General features: G+C 40.7%; 1 protein-coding gene across 1 annotated transcript in view; it reads left to right on the top strand.

Moving 5' to 3' along the window:
* Positions 1 to 25,051, top strand: part of VWA8 (von Willebrand factor A domain containing 8) — a 331,062-nt gene that overhangs the window by 255,759 nt on the left and 50,252 nt on the right. The window lies entirely within an intron of this gene.

Here is a 25,051-nt window from a genome sequence, read left to right as displayed (position 1 = left end):
TTCTTTTCTGTCCCAACCAGTTTTGTGGAGGCGTGGTGTTTGTTGCAGTGATCATTTTAATTTTAATTTCTCTCTGACTTTGTAAGCAACCACTGGTGGTAGAATGTCATCCTTCTGAGACATGATGCTGAGTGTATGCATAAAGCACTCTGGTAAATTTCCTTCAGCTCTAAAATTCTTTGGTTTGATATAAGCCTTATTAGTGGAAGTGAATTCTGTTTTGCCACCAATAGGTGTTATATCACTGGAAGTACATTTTAATAGAAAAAAATAGCAGCCCCTCCCCATGGCAAACCTTTGGAAATTATAAGCTGAAAGAAAAAGAACACACCTTGTAATTAAATACTAACAATACTGAAAAATTAACAATACTCACCATATTAACAAAAAAATCTGCTCTCCTCAAAATTATTCGCAAAGAAACACAAAGTAAAAGTACAGACAATATGATTGTCTTCCTGACTGTAACTCATAGAGTGTTCATCTAATACAAGAATGCCTATTTATTCCCTAGCATTTTATTATAGTATTCTTGAATAACTGAAGATAAAATAATTTACCCTAAACATCGCAATATCTAATCCTTCCCTAACAATGGAAGTTCGTCTGAGATTCAGTCTTTCTACTCTGATCCATTCTACATAAACTGATGAATTAATTCTTAAATCGTAGCTCTGAACACGGCACTCTAGATCAGAAACCTTCAGAAATCATGCCATCGTCAAGCCGAAATACAACCCACTCTTCTCAGCATCCAGGGCCTCCACAACCCAGCCTGGAAGTGCCCAGCTCACAGTCCAGTAAGGCTAAACTACTCGCTGCCCCCCAAACACAGCCCATCCATGTAAATGGAAGCTAACAGTGTATGGTCCTTTGTGACTGGCTTTTTTCACTTAGCATAAGGTTTTCAAAGTTCATTTATGTTGAAATATGTATCAGTACTTCATTTCCTTTATTGCTGACATATATATATATGTTATATATATATATATATATATATATATATATACACATAACATTTTATTTATCCATTCTTGGACATTTGGATTGTTTCTCATTTTTTACTATTATGAATAATACTGCTATGAGTATTTGTGTACAAATTTTTATATGGACATATGTTTTCAGTTCTCTTGAATATATACCAAGGAATGGAATAGCAAGGTCATATGGCAACTTTTGTTTAGTCTTTTGGGGAATTATCAGGCTGTTTTCCAAAGCAGTGACACCGTTTCATGTGTCTACCAGGAAGGTATGAGGGTTCCAATTTCTCAACGTCTTCATAAACACCTATTCTTGTTGGTCTTTTTATTATAGCCATCCTAGCGAGTGTAAAGTGTTATGTCATTGTGGTTTTGATTGCTTTTGCCTAATAGCTGGTGATTCATAAAATATATTGATCTGTGATGGTCTTTTCTTGTGATGCCTTTTTCTAGTTTGGCACCAGAATACTGGCCTCGTAGAAGCAGTTGAAAAGTGTGTTCCTTTCTCTTCTAGGAGTTTGTAAAGAATTGTTTGATTGGTGTTAGGGGTTCAAAACTAATGACAGTTCTTCTTTAAATGTTTGGTAGAATTTAATGGTAAAACTATCTGGGCCTGGATTTTTCTTTGTGGGTAGTTTTTAAGTTACTAATTCAATCTCTATACTTGTTAAGGTACCCTGAAGTCTTGAAGGTATTACATCGTATATATTAGGCTGGGGCCCAGGAATGCCTTCTTATTGCTTACAGCTTCTCTCTTCAGGATTCCAAACCAAGGGAGATATAAACTCAAGAAAACTAGCCAAATGAGACACAAAGTACCAAGGCGTTTGTACTAATTTATTAGTAAATGGACCAGTACCCAGTTGCCCTCCGGACAGGAGTACTAAAAACAGAAAGCAAAAGGAGAGCTTCCTGCTTCCCTCCCCCAGACTCTCAGCCAAATCTGCAGAATCCCCAACCATTATTTGAAAACGGAATCCCCAAAAGAAAATGTCAACATCCTCTGACCCTAAGTTTTACTCCTTATAGATCACTTCCTAGAAATTGTGCAATCCTTCTGTAATGATGGAAGAAAGAACCCCAGCAGTTGGCCACAGTAGGATTTGGGCTGATAATGGTGATAATAAAATGTCCGCAAAATCTGTAGCTAGGTAAGGAAAGATCCCTGGAATTTCCATAATGGTTATATAATTTGGTTATGGCATATAGTTCTATTAAATATTATAAACAAATTACCAGTATCAATTTTAAATTTATTAGAACTAGAAGGTTTGTGAAGAGTACAACTTTAAAGTAGGAAAAGTTAAATATTTATTTTAGCTCACTGGTATCTCATAATCCGTCAGTACAAAATATTCATAGTCCTCTTCTATGATCATAACAAAATCTGTTTTTTAAAACCTAGTGTCCTGTAAGTTTTAAACTTTTATGCTAAATGCAAATTTTAGCCTAATATTTTAAACTTTCTCATAAAGAATTTCTTTATCCTTGAAGACTCTAAGCGTAAATGATGTTACTTGTGATTTATGATATTAGTTGCCTTTAGCAGGGCTCTGATCCGTGTTGTTGTTGTTGCTATTATGAAGGTAAGTATAGCTGTATCTCTCCTGAGATGGTTAAAAAAAAGGCTTTGTAGGTCTCCATGCAAAGTATTCAAAGAAAAGATTATTTTACTGTCTGCCAAATGTAGCTTCAAGCAAGAACTATTGTGCAGGACCTTTTATAGACATAGATGAAATTCCTTTTGCCATCTGAACAGTGTTTACATTCAGGAAAGTTCACAGTTAAGTCTTAGACATACTGTGAAGGGATCTTTTGTTCTCTAGAAAAACATACTTCCTCATCCTTTGAGTCGCCTTGTTTTTATTCCCTTGTTTACTTTTCTGGGGAAATGATGCCCACCTCCCAAGTAATGTCAAGGGAAGACTATTTCAGAAATCAAGGTTGTCCTTAGGAGGAAAGAGGGCTTAGTTATTGGCATGAAAATCAGAGATATTTTTAAACCTGAATAACATAAATAATGTCATCTCAAGCTTCAAAAAAATTTCTTGAATAGGATCTTTTTTCAAGGCTTAAAAAAGGGAATCTTTTTTTTATCATCATAATTAACAATGATCAGGCTCAGGAAATGTGAGACACTCCACCTGGGGATACAGACATAGTCCAAAGGCACTTTTTCTATTGTGTTAGGAAAGTGCTGCTTTGCTAACTGTGTGCATAGTTTAACGTTTTCTCTTAGATGGTGGGATCCAGGACCACTTTCATGATGAGCTCAGGCTAAAGTTACTCACATCTGAATTTTCCTAGTGATATTTATTTATCAATAATGTGACTGATTCCACATGGGACTTCAAAACTGATTTTGAAGGGAGAAGACATTGCTGTTTTGTTCATCACCATATGCCCAGAGCCAGCACAGTGCCCTGAATTTACCCACCTCCCAGTAAGCATCAGTTAAGTGAATGAATGAAATAGATACATATACTTTCAGTGTGACAATTTCAAATAACAGTCTGTTAAATGAACATGTTCTGGAGTGGGGTTTTTTAAGCCTTGGCAGTATATAGTTATACTCTATGTATCAGTGTGTTTATATATCCTTACCTAATTTACATAAGTGGAAGATTACTTGTGGTTTAGGGATTATCTATTCCAACCCTACTTAGTCACCCTAAATCTGTGTCATCCAGAAAATGTATCCTAAAAGCTTCTAATTCTCACTTATGTCCAAGATTTTTCCATAAGCAGGGAATCAAAGTTAGTGATCTTCATGCTCTGGGACATTTCTATTGGAGGTATTTTTTTGACTGTAAATGTTAAACAAAGATATGCTTTACTACCCATTGTTAGAAAAGCTGGGGGGGTGGGGAGAGAGACTGAAGCCTGCCCATCATGATTAAACATTCAAAACTTACTTCTTCCATTTACTCTGTATAGCTCTCCATGTGATAGACGACGATATCCCCATTTTACAGATGCAGAAACAGAGTCTCAGAGAGTTTATGTAATACTCCAATGTCCTGTGATTAGTATGGGATGCAACCAGATTTGTACCACCAGGGCAGGCATCGAGCCTGCAGGTCGTGTTCAAGACTGTCTGGTATGAAGCTAGTTCAGATCAAATATAAATACTGTGTTTTACCTACCTTCTGAAGATATACTGGCCCTTTGATCAGCTGTCCTCTGTTCACTGGTAGTCATTGCTTTACATAAATCTGATATATATTAAAAAGGAAAAAGTGATTGCTTTCAGAAACAGTCCTTGCTTTCTTAAACCATGGTAATGCTTCATAAAACATTGATTCTGTAACTTTCAAGAACACATTTATTACGTAAAGCCAGTGTAGCATAGTAAAAAGAATCTCATAAACCTGGCTTTTGGAATGAGATGGACTGAGATTTGAATCCCAGCTCTATCAGTTAATATCTGTGTGACAATAAGAAAGTTGCTTAACTTCTCCGAGGCTTAGATTCCTGGCCTGCAGAGTAGAAATAACAATGACTAATATAGAGAATTATGAATATTAGAAATAATATATTTAAAGTTTCTAGATTGTAAACAGCATGAGGGCAAGGATCATGCATGTATTGTTTATATTATCTTCCCAATGGTTGGCACGGGCACAGAGGAGGCATTCATCGTCAGTATTCACTGAATGAATGAATTCTGCTCAGCAGCCAGATTAGGTTCCATTGTTCAACTCTGCACATATAAAGCAGGAAAATTCTATGAGAAGCTTTAGCAAGAGCAAAAATAGTACACATTTTCTTCTTTGCATTCTTGGAAATCCCTTTCTTCTACAGGGTGCAATCAGAAAAATATCAAGTAAGTGGAAAACTCACATTGATGTTATCTGATCTTAAAAAAAAATTTTTTTAATTTAGCACTTGAACAAGTAAAATAGGTTGAAGTGCAAATTATAATTTGGAAAACTTGGAATTTGTAAGCAAAGAATTGCCTTTTCCTTGGCACTTTAGCATATTTTATTCTCATTTTTTAAGGTATCCATTTCTCTCAAGTCTAGGTTGGCACAGCTATGTGGCTAGAAATGTTTTGAATCTCCTTTGTGCCACATCTTTTGCAGCTGAGAGCAAACATGTCAGGAGCTCAGATGTAATCAAGTTCTCATCCTAGCTGCCAGAGCCATCGAAGGGGCCTGCTGCATTCTGGGCAGAGCACCACATTAGGAAATAACAGTTTGGTATTTGTAATATTTGCAGCAGCATTGAACTTTCTGAGTGAGGTCATGAATGAATAGCAGATCACAAGTTGTTATTATAAGAATTGGACAGAGTGTGGAATTCTCATTCAACCTAAATTTCAGAAAATATTCTTGATTAAAATTTTGTTACTTTTTTCCAATGTTGATATTAACATGATATATATCTGACATATCTCTACTGAAAAATGAATGTTTTGTACTAAGCAGTGCCTGTTTTCACTCTCAATATAAAACAATAGTACTGATGGCTGACGCGCAGCACTCAGTGCGGCCAGGCTCTGCTCTAGGCGATCACGGCACCGTTATCATCGTTTTACAGGTGAGGTAACTTACTCAGCTATTGTGTCAAAAGCCAGGATTTGGATTCAGGCAAACTGGCTCCAATGTCTGTGCTCATAGCCACTATGTTAGAGGACATTCTTGAATAGCAATGACACGTCTGTATTAAGACTGAACAATATATATATTTGATCATCCTAGAGGAGTGCACATGGGTAAGGAAACCACCTCCTCGTACTTTGTTTTCTTCATGTGCAACATACCTGGGGTTCACATGTAGGTTAGAGGCTAATATGAGGAAACCCTCTGAAAGAGCCTCCCAAGCTTCTCCCAAGGCTAAGAGCATTCAGCTTATTTCCCAGGAGGAAGAATGCTTTAATATAACGGCACAGTGAAAAATGTGAGTCAGTCGGTACTATGCTAAAGTCCTTACTTTTAAATTCTGATGAAGTTTGTCCTTATGAACTCACAAGAAGCAAGAAAGGAAATAGTAGATTCACTTCTTCACAGGTGCGGGTTCCTTAAGAGCTGAACTTGCCAAAACTCAAAGCATTTCCTGTGGGAGTGATGGCTCTACTAGGGCCTCTTCCAGCACACATGGGCGCTGGCTCTCCCATGGGGAGGATGGGTTGCCAAAAGGTCCCTCTCTAGACAAGCCAGTTAGACAAAAAGGAGCCACTTTCTCCAGGCTGCCGTCCTCAGAGCCTAGTGCTGGCAATGCAAGCACAGTGTGATTTTCTGCCCCACTCACACTGCCTCAGCCGAGACCCACCCTGTGTAACCCTAGGCAGCTTCCCCATTCAGGACATAGCAACTACCCAGCATCCTTTAAACTCTGTGCCTGTGTTAACTCATCCAAGAGTAACATACATAAACAGCATTAGTTCCCTGCCCTGTTCACAGTGCGAGGATCCCGGGTGGAAGTGGCTCTTGGAAGGAAACCCAGCTCCACTCAATGAGAAGGAAGCATCAACGCTTATTCATCATTCATTTATTTAACTGTTTGTTGAGAGTATACTCTGCACCACCCGTTATACCAGGTGCCAGCTATTCAGAGAGTAGAAATCCTGAATGTGTATTACTGTCAAGAACACGAGCAGAATAGAGAATCAGGAGTGTGATGACTGGCAGTGGCTGGGAGTCCAGGTAGAAGGGATCCCTGAAACTCCAGAGAAAGGACAAAGCAGGGAACCAAAGCACAGATCCATGCAATAGGGAACCAAACTGGGACCCAGTTGCTACAAGAGGGATACAAGCTAGGTGCAAAAGGCAAGAGGTCAGTTTAGACTTAAGATGCACGAAGAGAGTGGGACTAGCGGCAGGACGGGCCTGAGGCTGAGCAGCATTTGGGGCTAAGTGGCTGTAGCTGTCAGCCTAGAGCCTACAGAAGTACCTAAAAAAGCCAACATTTGTCTATTATGCTCTAACTTTATTTTATAAAGAGTCACTGTAAGAAACAGATACCAGAAAGCTTATCTGTGAATTTTGAAGACAAAATTTTAAATTTTTTATTTCAAAATTCCAAAAAGTCTGCATTCAAAAAATTGCTAATAAGAGCTTGGAATAAACATATCTTTATAGACAAATTTGGACAAATGTGTATGCCTTTTTCTAACCAGTGGTGAATGTGTATAACCCAGTATTGCCTTGGAAATTAAACGGAAGAAACAGTTTAATTCAGTATCCAAGTGGAATAATAAACTCCTCCAAAGGGCTGGGTTATAGCTACATGCTTGGTTATTATAGGGTGATCATGTAATTCCACTGAGGAGATTGACAGGGGTGCTAGTAATAATTACACTGGGACAATAGTCATTAACCGGGACTGTCCCAGCACAACAGGACATATTATCAACTGGTTATTGTATTTTATTTTAATTTATTTCATTTTATTTAGAATGTAGTTTTGTAGGGTCCCTTTGGTGATTTGGAAATATAAATCTAGAATATATGATTATATAAAACATGTGCATACCAAAAAAAAGGTTTTCCTGCTCCTCCCACTTAGTGCTTTTAATAAAAGTCTTCTTTTCATTATAAACCTGTAATGCTTTCTAGAACACCGCACAGCACAAATACAGATCACCATGGCTAACTTGCTATCTAGAATCCTGTGGTTGCCCAGGGAGACATCATTTCCATGGTCACACTCTCCCAAGTTTGATGGAAATTGCTTTCTTTTAATAAATAAGATCATAGCAGCCATCTTAAAACTAATAGCACCACAATGGTACTGGCCCCTCACCAGTAAATTGATATTATAATAACTCTTAAAGGAAGCTGAGCCAGTGCACATAGGAGATTCAGAACTCCAGATGAACTCAGCTGACTATGTGTGACCTGAGCAGGTCCCTGAGGCATTCAGTTCTAAAGAGATTGCAACGTGGAATAATCTACCCAACTTTGACTGGCATTATAATTTTCTTTAAATCCAGTGATCTCTAAATGCTTTGAAAACTAATTATTCTTCATAGAATTAACATTTCAGTTTTAATTTGTTTTGGTTTTATTAATATTCAAGATTAACTTTTTTTCTAAAAACTGCTCTTCTTTCTCCAGGTGTTCACTGGTCTACACCCTTTCCCTGAGAAAGTGCCCCTAACCCTTTTATCAATATCTTGTCTGCGAACAACAGCCTAACTCCCCTGGTATTCCTCCTCCTTTGGTTTCATTCAAGTGGGTACTTGAAGATTTTAAAAATGTGCATAGATATCTTGGAGGAACAAAAGGAGGGTTCTTTAGAATAGAAGGTGCGCTGTTCTGTGTAAGCCAGTTGTTGGTAAGCCCAGTGGTTGTCAGAGATCAAGACTGAATAGGAGGCCTGCCCAGACCACTTCCCCTTCTCCCTTCCCTCCAACCTGTTTTTGTTTATCTTGTCCTCTTTGTTTTTGTGGTTTTTATTTCTTTTTAAGTAGAATAAAGCAATTAATTGTTTGGATATTTTCCTTCAATAAATTGGAAATCTCACTTTCCAAAAATAATCTAAGGTTTTATCATCATCAGAATGGTCATCAGATTTACGTATTATCTGGTAATAATTACTATGAATAGTAGGTAAATCTGTAGGTAGCCTCAGACTTTGAAATGAATTCTGTCTTCTGTTTTGAATATAAACAAGCCAGAGATTGACAGAAGCTTCAGTTTAGCAGTAAGTAGCCAGATCACTAGGTAAAGCTCATCTGGTATGTTCTAAAATAGGACACCCCCCCCCCCCAAAAAAAAAAACCACCTAATTTTTTTAAAATTAGGAGACTTTTTAACTAGCAAGCATATGATTTTTCAGTCACTGAATTTGATCTCCTATATGTTTCAGTTAATCTACCAGCACTTAGAATGATTGCTTTTTCTTGCCAGAGTGATTTATTTTCCCTCTTAGTCTAGCCATCTTTCAGGTTTAAAGCATTCAGTTTTATTGAGCAGAGGGAGTACGTATCTTAAAAAAAATTCATTGCATCTTGGTTTTTGTAAGTCTACCAGCAGGAGAATTTTATCACTCCCCAGGGGTGACTCTGAGCTATTTGAGTCTGGCTGCCTGTTAAACTATTTCTCTTTATTTATGGTCTGTGTAACATGAGGGAGAGTAAAAGTTGGCTTCTGTGAAGCATTCCCTAAGCCGGACATAGCCTCACTTCTGCTAAAAACACTGATGTGAACAGACTCTGTCACAAACTCAAAGGTCACTTTTCTACTTTGCTCATATTGAGAAACACTTTAGATAATTATCTGTCTTTTGTATCTAAAAAGAATAGGACTAGGGGGAGGGAGTTGTTTCATTTCCTTGAATTTTCTTTGTTAGGCAACAGCGGGCTCTCTTGAAATTGTAAAATAGAGCAGAGATGTGGCCGCATAAACAACACGCTGCTTCCAGGCGTGGCCCACCATTTGCTGATATGTTGCTGTTTGTGGAAATCTTTTGTTCTTACAAAGATACCTCACTTTATTATATGAGAGTCTACCTCAGTGTGTATAAGGCCAACTTGTATAAATCAGATAACATTTCCTCTTTAATTTATATAGCCACTTTAAAGGTTGCAAGCATTTATTGAGAGACACACTGTGTGATTCAGCTGTGGGCTATGGGCTTTTGCCTGTAAGGTGCCTAGAGGTTAGCAGGTGGGGAAGGCGCACAGGGGACGATAGGATTGTCTGTTACAAGGGACAGCATGGAGAGGGAGGGGTGCTGTGAGAGCTGGAGGAATGAAAGCATCGTTTGTTTGGGAAATTCAGGAACAACTTCTAGGAGGGATGATTTGCAGGATGGCTGTCTTCATGTCTACTTGCAGTTTGTCCACATGATAGCTTGAGATTTCATTACTCTAGCTTCCTGATCTATTTTTTACAACCAGCATATCTATCTAATATTGAATCCCCAAATAGATGGTTATACTCCACAAAACTTCCTTTTAAAGGAACGTGTTTGGAAATTTTAAAATTCTATTGAGATGAGAAAAAGTCTTTTAAGCCTAATCTCCATAATGACTTCCATATAGCCCATACTTTCTTCAAACCTCAAGCTACTCTCCCCATATGCTCAGGCAATATTCCAGCCTCATGCTTCCCGAAAAAAATAGAAGCTACCAGAATGCAGCTCCCCCAGCTTCCCAAGTGCAGGTATACAAGCCCATCTGCAACTGTACCAGCCTCCCCCCCCCCAGCCCGTCTCCCCTCCCACCTTTCCAGGTACTTTCCTCGGTCCTTTGCCTCCTTACTCTCAGCTATCTTCATTCTCTCTTCCTTCTGAATCTTTCCCATCAGTATTTAATCCTACTGGAAATATTTGTCTAGACCCCACAGAACTCACTTGCTATTACTCTAACTCTACTTCATACAACTGTAGTCCCTTTTGCAACAAAACCTCTTAAAAGAATGATCTACACACACTAACTCTCCTTCCAGATCTCTGCTCACTCATCTCTCATTCATGTGACTTCTATCCCCTCCTCCCCATCTATAGAATTGTTCTCTAAAGTCGAAGTAATGTCCACGTTGTTAAATTCTGCTTTACCTTTTCAGTAATCATCTTATTTGGCCCTTGCTTGTGTTGAGCTCAGCATACCTCTCTGCTGAAACCTAGTCCTTCCTTGGCTTGCATGACCCTCACAGTCCCCTGACGTCCCTCCACCTGTCCCGGTCTGCTCCTTCCCAGTCTCTTTTGCTGATTTGTTTCTCTCCTGGACCACTACTCTCTTCACTGTAAATGCTCTTTTCAGAAAACTTCATTCACTTCCATGACTTCAGGTGGCTGGTACTTGTAACGTACACTAACAGAAGAAATAGAGAAATGGTGGGAATTTATAAAAATACATAGTAAAAAAAATAAAACAAGTTCTCCCTTTTATTTTCTTTAATAATAATGTCTCTACTGCATTATATATTTGAATGGTACTTTACATTTTTTGAAAGCATCTTTATATAAACATAAACAGGTTTCAAGCAGGAAACAACATATGGGGGCATGTCTGAGTGCAGCCCCCTTCATTGTGTAGATGCAGAAGCTGCAGTCTGAAAAAATTAAGTACTTTTCCTAGAGTCACAGAACTGCTTTGCATCTTATTTAAACCTCACACTAATTCCATGAGGGTATATGCATTTATTACTGTTTGAGAGATGAGAAAACTGAGGTTCTAAGAGTTTGAATCTTGCCCAATATTGTATCCCTTGTAAGTAGCAGAACTAGAACTCAGGTCTTCTAGGTCTGCTGGCATGCACCATACTGCCTCTCTGCATTCCCAGGATTGGTGCAGTTACATTATGTTTAAATAAATTATATTTAAAACCTGAGATCGTCTTTAAAAAGAGAGAGACAGTCACAGCAGCAGCAGCTGCAGTGTGTACTGTTAGTGTGGCTTGATTGTGGGGAAGAGGAGGAGGGGGGAGAAGTTTCACATAGTGCAAGTTTGAAGTGTTATCCATACTTAAAGACTAAGTTAAGTTTGGGGGTTTTTTTGGTTACATTTATTTGTTTAAATGTATGTACCAATTACCAATGACTTGATATCACAACAATAAATTCATTTCTCCCTAATCTTCAATAATGGACAATAAGCTTAGGAGTGATGAGCCCTAACTTCTTTGGTTATTGGGGTTTTCACATAAACCTCTGTGTGCTCTGATTAGTTTATTCTACTTTGACTTGGCAGAATGGATGGGGATCCGGATGGGGCATTTCACCATCATAAACTTCAGTAGATGTGTACTATACAGGTAGGTTGTGCCGGGTGCTGTGTAAGAGCTGTATGAACACAGCAGGCAAAGGCTCGCCATGAAAACTACCACCTGTTTTCAATTTAGTACCCTCATTGCTGTTCTTTCGGCCTGAAATCTCTAGCCCCCTAATCTGCCCAACTCTCACTCTTCCTTCAAGACTCTTCCTGGGTATTGCCTCCTCCAGGATGCTTTTTCTGATGCTTACCCTCACTGTGAGCCTTAGGAGCCCTTCCAGGTTGTTCCACTAACACACAGTGATGACCCCTGGTATGGCACTCAGCCCCCTGCACGGATTAGTGAGAGCAGAGCCACCTCCCACACCTGGCTGAAAGCTTCACAAAGTACAGCACTGGGTCTCGTGTGTCTCTGTATCCTTAGCATCTAGCAGAGGGCCTGGCTCATAGCTGGTGCTTATCAAAAACTACGACAGGCAGGTAGGCTGACTGACAGGAAGGGACCAAAGGAAGGCCCTTGAAAGTTCATCTAAGTCATAAATGTGCATAGTTTTAAAAATTAAATTTATACGACTGGCAATGAAAATAGCTCTGAGGCAAACACTTTGAACTCTCTTCGCTGATTTACTTTTTGCCCCTATATCTCTAAATAGCATATGCATGTTTCTTCTTGATTTTCCCATTTTTAAGCATTGTCTTCTGACTTCAACCATGGAAGTTCAGGGTTTAGCTCTCTCTCACCTCCCTACCCCAACTGAATGATATACACTTACTGTCTCTCTGTCCCTACTCCATGGTACATGCTTTCCCTTCCTATGTTTGTACTGGAATTTTGGGTAGGCGAGAGTTCAGGTTTCCTATGTAACCATGTAAAACGTTATCACCTAGAAGAACCAGGCAGTGTACTTGAATTACATTTCTGCCAGTCATCCCCCTCATTTTCTGGGTGAAAAAAAGGCTAAGAGAATATAAGTAACTTTGGCCGAAACCATTCCTCCAGTTAATGCCAGAACCAGGAACAAAAGCTCGTCTTCTAATCCCCCAGTAAAATGGTTTTCCATGACCTCAAACTGCGTCTCAAAAAAATTACTTTCTTAATTTTAAAATCTTAGTGAACCAATTTGAAGAAAAGCTGAGCCTTTACATGATTTATATCAAAATGTTCTTTAACACTTAACTTTCATGTTCCTCAAACTGATCCCTGGTGACAGCTCACATTTCTTGTAAACTAGAGCTGAAATAAAGGTAGATAAGGGCCCAAGTAAAATAACGTGGAGCTAGAAAGAATTTAGTCTGGTTTTTCATTTTGAACATAAAAAAACTGAAGCCCAGAAAGGTTGGATGGCTCAGTGTCACACGGCGAGTTAGCGGCTACACTGGGCTGAAGTTCAGGTTTCAGCTTCCAGCCCATTACTCTCCCTATACTGTGTATACCCCATCCTCTCAAACACCACTTAATTCCTCTCAGGCACTTTGTTTGTTTAAAATCGGTCTTGTACAAAATCTAACCTCTATCTACATTAAACTTACTCATACCTAAAAATGACATTAAGGCATGTCAGTGTAAGTCAGAAGTGGAGTATAAAGTGTGTTTCTTAAGACCAGGATTCCGCTGAGCTACCTCGCACGGCTGCACTACTAGAATACGACACTGTGTTAGGAATTGGGGTACAAGGACCTCAGTGGCAGGAGACAGACACGAAAAGTTCCTGTGTCACAATGAATTGTGGGAATAACACAACGAAAGACAGAACAGGCACTGAGAGGACACAGGGGAGGTCTGGCTGCCACCCCACTCACCCCAGTTCCGCCCCAAGACCCCGGAGTTTTAGAGCCTCCGCACATCGTGCCGTGTTCTCTCCTCTCCCGGTGTGTGATCCCCTTCATTGCCTGGTGACCACATCGTGGTGCTCGTAGCCAAACGTCCCAGTGTCTGTGCTGCCTCCTGCCCTCGGTCTCCCTGGCTACCCAAGACTGGCCCAGCTGAAGCCGTCCTCAGATGGGGCACAGGGGGGCATGAAGGGGATGGGTGGAGGGAGAGGAGGGGCAGGGAGGCAAACGCAGAGGGAGCGCACTGGAATGGCTTCCAGCACTTCTGTCCTCTGAGCTTCAGGCTGTACATGGGAAATAGGCAGATTCACACTGATAAAGAAACTGCAGCACAAACGCAAAGGAGAAAACGGCAAACTGGCTTATGTTTGAGTATCTGAGCCCCTCGTTATTACAGTCATTCTAGGAATTGTTTCTAATTACCATGTAGCTAGCTCCCTGTCAGTGATACTTAACATAAATTTGGATCATATCAGCTGTGTCCTAAATTTCATTAGAATGCTGTGCCCTTTGGTACTTAGTGTTCTAAGTTTCATGCTCCCAGAGAGCATCAACCTATAGGTTGAGCCTTCACAACCTGTAATTAAGAGAGTGTTTCACAGTGCAAGAGCTAATAGTATTTTTTCTCCGACCCCAAAGTTCCTGCTTTCCAACTTGCCTCCCTAAGTTCCAGGAGAGCAATTGCCAGGTGTCTGTGTGTTCTTGGTGGCACATACACCACCCAGCCGTTCTGGAGCTTCGAAACGGCCACAGCGGCAGTGGCCAGCGATATGCTCATTCACTTATTCACCAGACCCTTCCTGGGCTTCTGTGATACGGGAAGACTGTGCCAGGAGCTAAAGATGATAAGAATAGGACCCAGTCCTCCCCTCTGATGTTCACAGCCTAGAATCGATGCCAGCTTACATGCCTGGCCACATACTCCCACACATCCTATGGCACTGATTCACTGCGATGCTCTTTATCACTGAAGTATTTTCTTTAAAAAAGTATGTGTGTTATGCATGCACACAAATACATGTACATACATACCTAAATGCACTATAATAAAAGTACACATTATAGTTAATGTATGCACTGTGCCCATATTCCATGTAGTGTCTTATATTCCCAGCCCATTTGAGCCAGTGCAACAGCTGGAAGGTTCCTCACACAGCGCACCTGAGAGCACAAACCATGAGTGCTCTCAGCTGGGGGGCGATGTGCCACTTGCCTGAGTCCCATGTGCGTGCAGTGCATTTAGCTTATTTCTCTATGGCCCCTCCTTATGCCGCTGGTGTATTATGGTTAATAGTTTTGACCCATAGTGACTGTCAAAAAGTGTGTGAGAGTGCCAGGCCTCTTGGAAGCAAAGGAAGACTTCATTGTTGGATGTTAAAAAATAGATTTTATAAGAACTCCATGTGCCTTGAGGAACTGGTTGAGGAAACTCAGCTCAGACGTTAGTAAACAATGGTTTTAAACAGGTATTATAGCCTGAGATGCTGAAGGATAGCTTCAAGAAACGATGGCTAGTGATATAATGTGACTTTATTATTTATTTTTTAATCCTCACTGAGGATATGTTTTTATTGGTTTTGGAGAGGGAGAGGGAGAGAGAAACATCAATTGGTTGCTTCCCGCACACGCTGACCAGGGATTGAACCTGCAACCTGTGTATGTGCCCTGACCTGGAATCAAACCTGTGATCTTTTTGTACATGAGATGAGCGCCAACCGACTGAGCCACACTGGCCAGGGAAGCTTAATATGACTGTAGCAGAAACAAAGAAAATGGAAAACCAGTTGCCAGTGGTTGATGCTGGAAACATCTCTCCACGGGGAATATGCAATAATAACCTGCCCGGCACCAATTGTTCCTGTTTTTAGAAAACAGTTCCCCAAGCTGAATGCATTTGCCTGGAGTTGTGGTCAGTGTTTCCAAGAATTGTTAGAACCTGGGTCATATTAAAACCCCTTTTTGCTTCCACCCACTCTAGTGGTAGAATGGCTTTTCTATACCCTTCCATTTCCTGCTACACTTACTACCTCAGGGAATTCTGTTGACATGGAAAGCACAGGAGCTTTAAAAATTGCTAAATAGGTTTTGTGTTTCAGAATGAACACAAGACTTCAGTATAAGGCTGAAATAATTTCGTTTCAATAATGATAAAGACGCATGGCAGTGGGTGTTTCTTGCCAGGGCCACCTTGCAAACAACAGAACCGAAGCATTTGCATACGGTTTGCTGTAGCTGAGGTGGCCCCGCACTGCTGACCTTCTCCTTGGCTGTGGAGAGCTGTTGGCCAGGCTTGCATTTAGTCTGCTGTTGCATGTTAACCTTTTGAAGGTTCTTTATAATAGAAAGGGTAGGACAAACTTCGTTTGTCTCTGAATTTAATGAGCAGTTGTTTTGTGAGAATGTTTGGAATACTGAATGAGCCGGGGTGAAATGGCAGCAGGAGGGGTGCACGTCAGCACCAGCAGATTGTTGCCGTGCCAGTTATTTGTGGATTTTAACATGGCCTTTTACACTCACCTACGCACAATGATAATATTTGGTTTCCCTTAAAGATTGCTTGTAATTATAGCAACTTAACCCATGAAACAGCCTCTTGATTCCACCTACGTTCCATATTCTCAGATTTTCCAAGTCTTCATCTTTTGTTCCTATTTGAATAAATGAAGTAAGAGGTTGCTTTGAGTGGATTCTGCAACCTCATAATTTTATTTTGGACAGCCATTCAAACAGCCCTGTCTGGACCAGAGAACAGGGACAGAAACCACTACTACAGACTCGGAGGCTGTGATGGGATCACCCAGCAAGGGGTCTGGCCAGAGATGGAGTGAGGCCTTGGTAGGGATCAGAGTCAAGCTGAGGGAGGTGCAGGATCAGGATTTAAGAACAACCCAAAGCCAAGGGGGCCACATGTTTCCTCCTCTGTTAGATGACTCTCTGCTGGTTGGTGTCTGGGCTCCACTCTGCCGTTTGCCAATTATGGGCTGGCAGGCAGAGCCGGGGAGAGTCCCAGCAGACACCCAGCTGACAGCTTTTTATGGGGAGGATTATGTGCAGATCAAACTCTCAGTGTTCTGTCCTCAGCAGCCTCCAACACATGCATTTAATACACATGTATTAAGCACCTATTATGTCCAAGGATGTATGTATAACTACTGTACCAACTACTGTCAGCTAATAATAGATAAAGTAACTTACTCATAAATTGATATTTTGCCCTCCTTTTAGTCCAAGTCTGTGAAATCTATAAAGTTTCGTTCATTTTAATCTGACTGGGTGTTTTTGTTGGACTTAGTGAAAGGGGTTATTCCAATGAGAAAGTTCTTTGTCAGAAACTATAAACTCAGAGAAATGGCATATGATGCATTTAGGGATGTGTTCCAGAGCATCACAGATAGAGGAAGGGGGATGTTTTAGGTTATAGTTTCAAATATTTAAAAATATTTACCAAGCACATCACTTGTGCCAAAAAACAAAATATGCATGTCTCTAGGAGTGTTCAAGCAGAAAGGAGGAGGGTAAGACAGAGTTGGGTTGAATTTGGAGAGGTGGGCAAAGGGTCCAGCCCAAAGTTAGGATGGAGGGCCTGCCAGTGGACTTGAAGAAGCCATGAGAAAGCACAGGAACCCTTTCTCTGCAGAAGACTCCACCCACCCCATCAGAGCAAGAGCTGCTGCAGAACAGACTGTGGACGATCCGGTCTGCTTCTCACCTGTAATGTCGCAATCACCCTAATAAGCATTTGTCTGTAATGTCCCACTCACCCCCTATTCTACCGCTGTCTGCTTGCTGATTCCTAGACATTCAAAGGAAGGACTCTATTTCTCAGTTAATGATAAAGGCACTTACAGTGTGAATGCCCTTTGGGGTTAATTATTTAGTATAAATAAATATCAGCTACAGTGTAATTTTTTAATGTTAATGATAAAAAATCAGATTCTTTCCTGCTTTCTAAGAGTGAGGAGGGATTAAAGAGGTCAGGAGGTCATTGAGTACTTGAAAGCAAATGTTGCTACCAGCCAGAGAAGAACTGAAGATAATTGTGTACTTGATGGCTTTGTCAGGTTAAAATTGAAACACACAGACAGTACCTATGGACACAGGTATTTTTTGTCAGGCATTATTGTAGAAGCTGCATGTTACTTATGAAAACTGGGTGAAGGTCAGCTTTGTTTTTAACCAGTTTTCTTCATATGAAAGACCATCATTCCTAGGGACATATTAATGTGACTTTCATTGTATCTGTGAAAGTAATTTCTAACTTGTGAATAATAATAACCTCAGACAATAATGTTTTAGGCAGATGCGTTCGGTTCCTTATTATGGCCTGTATCACTGTGCTGTGAGCTTGTTCCCTTTTATCAATATCCTCCTGGAAGCACAGATCCCGTTTTGTGAATCTCTGTATTCCAGTGACTAGTAGGTGTATCATAAACATACACAGAAATGTTTGTATAAGAGAATGAATGAATGAGTGAATGAATAAATGTATTTCATTGCCTGCCAGTCAACCAAGAAAATCGTAGTCATCTGTAACAGTAGGATTTCTTTCCGATGTTACTGTGACAACTTTTGATATCAGAAAATTCAAAGCACATCTTGTTAGAAGTAGGACATCCACCAAAAGGTCAAGATAATAGCTTCTGCCCTACGTCTCTCATTCATCCTTTAATACACCAATCAGTTAGTTTTCATGCAGTTGACTCCCAGTAGCAGTAAGCCCAACTAACTAGCTTCAACTATAAGGAAATTTATTATTTGCTTATGTAGAAGATCAGACCTAAGTGACTCCAGGCTGGTTTAGCAGCTCAACAATGCCATCAGGCACATAGGCTCCTCTGCCACCTTTTTTTTTTTTTTAAAGCCTCACTGGAGAATATTTTTTCCATTGCTTTTCAGAGAGAGTGGAAGGGAGAGAGAAACATTGATGTGAGAGGGACGCATCGATTGGTTGCCTCCTGCATGTGCCCTGACCAAGGCAAGGGATTGAGCCTGCAACCAAGGTATGTGCCCTTGACCGGAATTGAACCTGAGATCCTTCAGTCCATGGGCTGACGCTCTAACCACTGGGCTAAACAAGCTAAGGCTCTGCCACCTTCAAAAGGTGCCACATGGCCACCAGATTGAGACTACAGCTCTATATATCATATCCTCACTCTGTGTCCCGAGGCAGCAAGTGCCTACATGTTGGAGGGGAGAGGGTGGTGCATCCAGGGCCGTGAGAGCTCTTCTTTTACCTGGGAGGAAAAGCTTTCCAGAAACCTCCTGGCAGACTTTCTTTTACACCTCAGGTCATATGCCTTATCCTAGACCAGTCACTGGCGAAGGGGAATGGGATTGCTGTGCTTAATTCTAGCCAACCGTGATTCATCTGACTTCCGTTTGAAAGAAGAAAGAGGGGGTGGGTGTTGGTAGGCAACTAGGAATGTCTGCTGGGCCACACCTAGTCTCTGCTGGAAAATGGGAATCAGCTGTGCTGTCCAGTCATACCTCTAGGACTAACTTTTCTTTCAGGATTGTATTCTGGCAATTTACATCATTTTACTGATGGTTTTTAAAAATTATGAGCTTGAGGAGGAGCCTAAAAATATATGGGCTGTGCCCAGAATTACAGGGCTTTAGTGAGTCATGTTCCTTCCCTGCTCTAGCTTTGGGTTGCTTTACTCTGGAACATTTTTATGAGTTATAATTCACAAGGTCCATGTTTTTCCATTTTAATTCATGTGAAAGAAAATAACAGTTCTTAGGATTGTGGCATAATTACCTAATTATGTCAGCTGTGACAAACACACCCACGGTCTGAGCATGCCCATCAGTTTGCATCGAAAGATGTAAGAGTTCACAATATCCTGTGGTTTGGAGAAAGTTTTGATCCATTTAAGTGAGTAAATACAGTAGTGCCTATTTTAGTAATTGGAATGACTTATTTGAGCTCTTTCTAGGTGAACCAACCCTCAGAGGAAATGCATTCCCAGTCCTCAACACATACTTCAGAGCATTCAGCAATTTATCAACTTTCTGACCAGGGCTCTATAGCACACGTCTGTCCCCAGGAAATAAGCTTCCTCAAATGATAAGCCCTCCCTGGTATCTGTTTCAGTTTCTGTCCTGGTCAGACTGTCCTAGACTTCCTGCCTTGTATCTTCCATGAATCATTGTCACTTCATGTAAGAGATGTCCTAAAATGGCTTTGAAAACCCCTCGGCAGATGTGCTCCTCCCACCCACCTAGGGAAATATATTCTTATGAGAGTCCCTGGATTTTATGGTATGTGTTTCTCTGGAATAAATCAGTTTGGGTTGATGTTGTTAAGAATTTGTCAATTTTGAAACATCTCTAGACTCCCATTTGGGGTTAGGGTGGGACACATTGTTGGCAACGTGAGCAATGCCATTTCCCAGCAGATGGCCTGGCAAGACACACAGGTGACAAAGAACATGCCACTCTCTGCCCAGAAATTTCATAGCCAGTTTTCTGCCTCCCTGCTTGGCCTATTACAGGTGTCCTTGCGACTTCAAGAGCATGATTGTGGAGGTGACTGAGGTGGGGCCATTTGAGGGGCTTTTTCTTTTGCCTTGTGCCATCATTTTTAATAATGGTTCTTAAAAGACTTTTCTTACAGCAGAATTACTGGATTGTGTGAAATATCTAAAGGAGATAACTAATTTTTGATGAAAATAAAGTTACTAGACACAGAAATTTGCTTTCTATATCTCTTCTGAAGTTTTTCTCTTGACTTTTAAACAATGTGCCTGAACACACACACACACACACACACACACACACACACACACACAGTGAGGGCAACTTGCAATCTTTTTTTTTTCCAGTTACAGTTTACTTTCATTATTATTTTCTATTAGTTCCAGGTATACAGCATAGTAGACAATCATATCCTTTACAATGTGTTCCCCCCCGAATTTCCAGTACCTGGCACCATACATAGTTATCACAATATTATTGACTGTATTCCTTATGCTGTACTTTATATCCTGTGACTATTTTGGAACTACCAATTTGTACTTTTTAATCCCTTCGCCTCTTTCACCCAGTCCCTCTAAACCCCTGCCCTATAGCAAGCACTGGTCTGCATTCTGTGTCTATGGGTCTGTTTCAATTTTATTTAATAATTTATTTTGTTCTTTAGATTCCACATATAAATGAAATCATATGGTATTTGTCTTTCTCTGAGTGACTTATTTCACTGAGCACAATACACTCTAGGTCCATCCATGCTGTCACAAATGATAAGATTTCAGTCTTTTTTATGGCTGATGTAATATTCCACTGTATATATGTACCACAGCTTTTTTATCCACTCGTCTGTTGACGGGTACTTGGGTTGCTTCCATATCTTGCTGCAAGGAACACGGATGCATATATTCTTTCGAATTAGTGTTTTAGGTTTCTTCAGATAAATGCCCAGAAGTGGGATCACTGGATCATAAGGCAGCTCTATGTTTAATTTTTTGAGGAAACTCCATACTGCTTTCCACAGTGACTGTACCAGTCTGCATTTCAACCAGCAGTGCACGAGGGTTCCCCTTCTCCACATCCTCGCCAGCACAAGTTGTTTGTTGATCTGTTGATGGAGCCATTCTTATAGGCTTGAAGTGATACCTCATTATGGTTTTAATTTTCATTTTGCTGATGATTAGTGATGTTGAGCATCTGTTCATATGTGTGTTGGCCATCTGTATGTCCTCTTGGAGAGGTATCTGTTCAGGTTCTCTGCCCATTCTTTTATGGGATTATTTCATTTTGGTGTTGTGTAGTTATGGAGTTTTCATAAATTTTGGGTGTTAACATCTTACCAGATGTATCATTGGCAAATGCTTTCTTCCATTCAGTAGGTTGTCTTTTTGTTTCGTTGATGGTTTCCTTTGCTGTGCAAAGTGTTTAGTTTGATGTAGTCCCACTTATTTATTTTTTCTTTTGTTTCCCTTGCCTGAAGAGATAATATCAGAAAAAATATTGCTAAGAGAAATCTTAGAGATTTTACTGCCTATGTTTTCTTCTAGGATTTTTATGGTTTTGAGTCTCACATTTAAATATATCTTTATTGATTTCATAGAGAGGAAAGGAGAGGGATAGAGAGATAGAAACATCAATGATGAGAGTGACTGATCGGCTGCCTCCTGCACGCCCCCGACTGGGGATCGAGCCCGCAACCCGGGCATGTGCCCTGACTGGGAATCAAACCCTGATTGCCTGGATCCTGGGTCGATGCTCAACCGCTGAGCCTCGCCCGGCCGGGCTCTCTTGCTGCTTTTAAGATTCTCTCTTTGTCTTTAAACGTTGGCATTTTAATTATGATGTGTCTTGATGTGGGCCTCTTTGGGTTCATCTCTGCGCTTCCTGGGCATGTGTATCTTTTTCTTTCATAGGTTTAGGATGTTTACAGCCATTCTTTCTTTTTTTATTATTATTATTATTGATTTCAGAGAGAGGAAGGAAGAGGGAGAGAGAGAGAGAAACATCAATGATGAGAGAGAATCATCGACTGACTGCCTTCTGCCTGCCCCCTACTGGGGATCAATCCCGCAACACAGGCATGTGTCTTGATTGGGAATCAAACCGTGACCTCCAGGTTTATTGGTCAGTGCTCAACCTCTGAGCCATACAAGCCAGTCCAACCATTATTTCTTCAAATAGATTCTTGATCACTTGCTCTCTCACTTCTCCTTCTGGGAAACATATGATGTGGATATTGTTATGCTTGATGTCCCAGAGGTCCCTTAGACTATCCTCGGTTTTGAAACCCTTTTTTTTTTTCTTTTCTTTTTTTCTGTGATTGGGTGTTTTTTGCTCCCTGTCTTCCAAATCACTGATTCAACCCTCTGCTTCATCTAACCTGATGTTTATTGCTTCTATTCCTTCTAATGTATTCTTCATTTCAGATATTATATTCTCATTTCTGGTTTCTTTTTTTGTTTGTTTTTTTAATGGCTTCTATGTCCTATTTTATGTTTGTTATCTCTTTGTTCAACTTTCACTAAGTTACTTGAGCATCCTTATAACCATTGTTTTAAACTCTGTCTCTAGTAGATTGCTTCCCTTCATTTTATTTAGTTCTTTTTCTGGGATTTCTCCTGTATTTTCATTTGGGGCATGTTTCTTTGTCTCCCCATTTTGGCTGTCTCTTTGTAGTTGTTTCTGTGTATTAGGCAGATCTGCTATGTCTCCCAGTCTTGGTATGGTGGCCTGATGTAGTAGGTGTCTTGTGGGGCTCAGTGTCCCTGTTCACTTGAGCTAGGTGCTCCAGGAATGTCCCTTGTGTGGGTTATGTGAGACCTCCTGTTGTACTTGAGTCTTGATTGCTCTTGGTCCATTTGTGGTTGGGTCGCTTCTCCAGCTGGCTACTAGGATCATCCCCCACCACAATGTGTGACCTGCTATGAGGCAGCTCACCCCACAAAATGGATTTTGCCTCAACAGGGTCTGGTGCCTGCCAAGATCTTTCTTTGGGTGTGCTGCTTGTGGAGCTACTTGAATTGTGCTCTGATGTGGTCCAAATCCCACCACTGAGTGTTTCTTCTGGAGCCACCTAAGAGGGCTTCCAGTGGAGGTCAATGAAAGGTGCTGCCTGTGACCAACCCTGAGCTACCTGTGTGGAACTACCAAGCAATCAGTAGTTTGTAGCTGCATCTTGGGCCTGGGTGTGTGTGTGCGGGGGGGGGGAGAGACGACCAAGCTGTGCACCAAGGCTGATTTTCACCAGCACTGAGCAAAAGAAGGTGAGCAAAAGACCCAAGGCTACCTGAGATCTACCTCTGCCGGCTAGCTGCCTGTTAGGCTCAGTCACTGAAAGAGTTTCTGTGGTATACAAGTTGTGTGAGGTAGGTTCTCGGTGAGTCATCAGGTAGGGGTGAATGGTGTTCACCAGACTGATACAGATTCAAACCCAGAGCCAGCACTAAATCTGAGGCTATTCCTCAACAGTTTCAGGGCTCATTAAGGTCAGTTGCCATCCACCAGATGCCCTTGGACTATTGTGGTGGGACGAGGTCTCAGGGAGTCGTCAAGTTTCATTAGAGCCAGCAGAATTCATCAGTCGCAAACAGACCAAGATGTGGTCGTGTGAAGGTAGGGCTCTACACAGGAATGGTGGCTGCAGTCGGACATGAGGGAAACGTGGCCCCTGCCCAACTCAGTTTTTCCCATAGTCTGCCCTGACCTCCTGGAAATTCTTCTGCACTGTGGAACCAGGTTTCAGAGTGCCAGCTCGGCAGGGCGGGGCCTCCAGTAGTTGAGAGGATAGAGGTAGTGGTTCTCTCATAGTGGGGCTAGTGGATCTCCTGGCAGGAAACAAGGGGTGCTGCTACTCTGGCAGTGGGAAGAGGGGATAAATTTCTTGAATTAGAAACAATAAAACTATCCCACTGTTGAATTATTTCTTGTTTTTTTCATTTCCCATGGAGAGCATCTATAAGATGCTACAGAAATCTCTAAATAGTATCTCTAGGACTGAGGCAAGCTTGTCCTTGTGCTTTGCTTTCCAATGAGATAGCCACTGGCCATTTGTGGCTATTTAAATATAATTTTACTTAATTAAATAGAATTTAAAATTTAGGTCCTCAAATACTTAATAGCTACCATATTAGATCCCACAAGTGCAAACACTGCCATTAACACAGAAAATTTTATTGGTTAGTGCTGGTCTAGAATTCTTGTAGTCAGTGTACATATTTTAATTTACTGTTTATCTCTTACATTACCTCTGGAAAAGTTGGAAAGTGGTGGCAAGTTTTGGGGAAAGTATTTTAAATGTTTATTTGTTCTCTAAATGTTACTAGCTATTCTGCATAGTTTATTTTTTTAAAAGAAGAAAAAGTTATGTTCACCCATTTTTAGAGCATGATTACGTGTGTGGAATTCATATCAATTGTCATGTCCCAGCTGGTAAATTTTCTTAAAATATGCTGAAGTTATGTCAAAAATTCTGTTAATGCTGCCAAAGCTATTGGCAGAAAGGTCCAGTTCATTAAAGTCTCTTTACAGTGTCATAACATTTGAAATGAACTAGTCTGGATATGAGACAATGGAAGTTACATTGAATTCATTCTTGATAGCCATTTTATTTGCAAAGACCTTAAATTATCTACATGCCTCCATTAATCTTAATATCCAGCATGAAAAGTCCATTCCTAACAGTGAATGGGTCAGCCTATAAATACTGCTCTGGCATCATACTTCAGGTCCTTTTGTAACCTCCCCTGCCCCACTGTGAAAATTAAACAGGTAAGCAGCTGAGGACAGTGACCAATCCTCCATGGATTTTGTATGCCCCATAGTACTTTCCATGATGTCCTGCTAGTACATTTTTCTGTGAGTCTTATTTGAACAAATAAATGAACATCTAATCTGGTCTGCCCTGAAAATCATTACTTTTGGGAACAGGCTATTAGGGTACATGAAATGTAACTGCTTCAAGTTCTTTTTATTGTGGAGTAGTATCTACTGAACTGCCCACTAGGGTTGGAATTCCTGTGTGGTTATCAGTCTTTTTGGTGAATCTGGTGCTGAATGAAATTATGGACTCTCGCACGGAGGCTGAAGTGCTGCTTAGTCTGTTTGA

The sequence above is a fragment of the Miniopterus schreibersii genome (genome assembly GCF_964146895.1).
Source record: "Miniopterus schreibersii genome assembly, chromosome: 2".
Taxonomy (NCBI): Eukaryota; Metazoa; Chordata; class Mammalia; order Chiroptera; family Miniopteridae; genus Miniopterus; species Miniopterus schreibersii.
The sequence above is the reverse complement of the archived record's forward strand: the minus strand, read 5'-3'. Positions and strand labels throughout refer to the sequence as shown.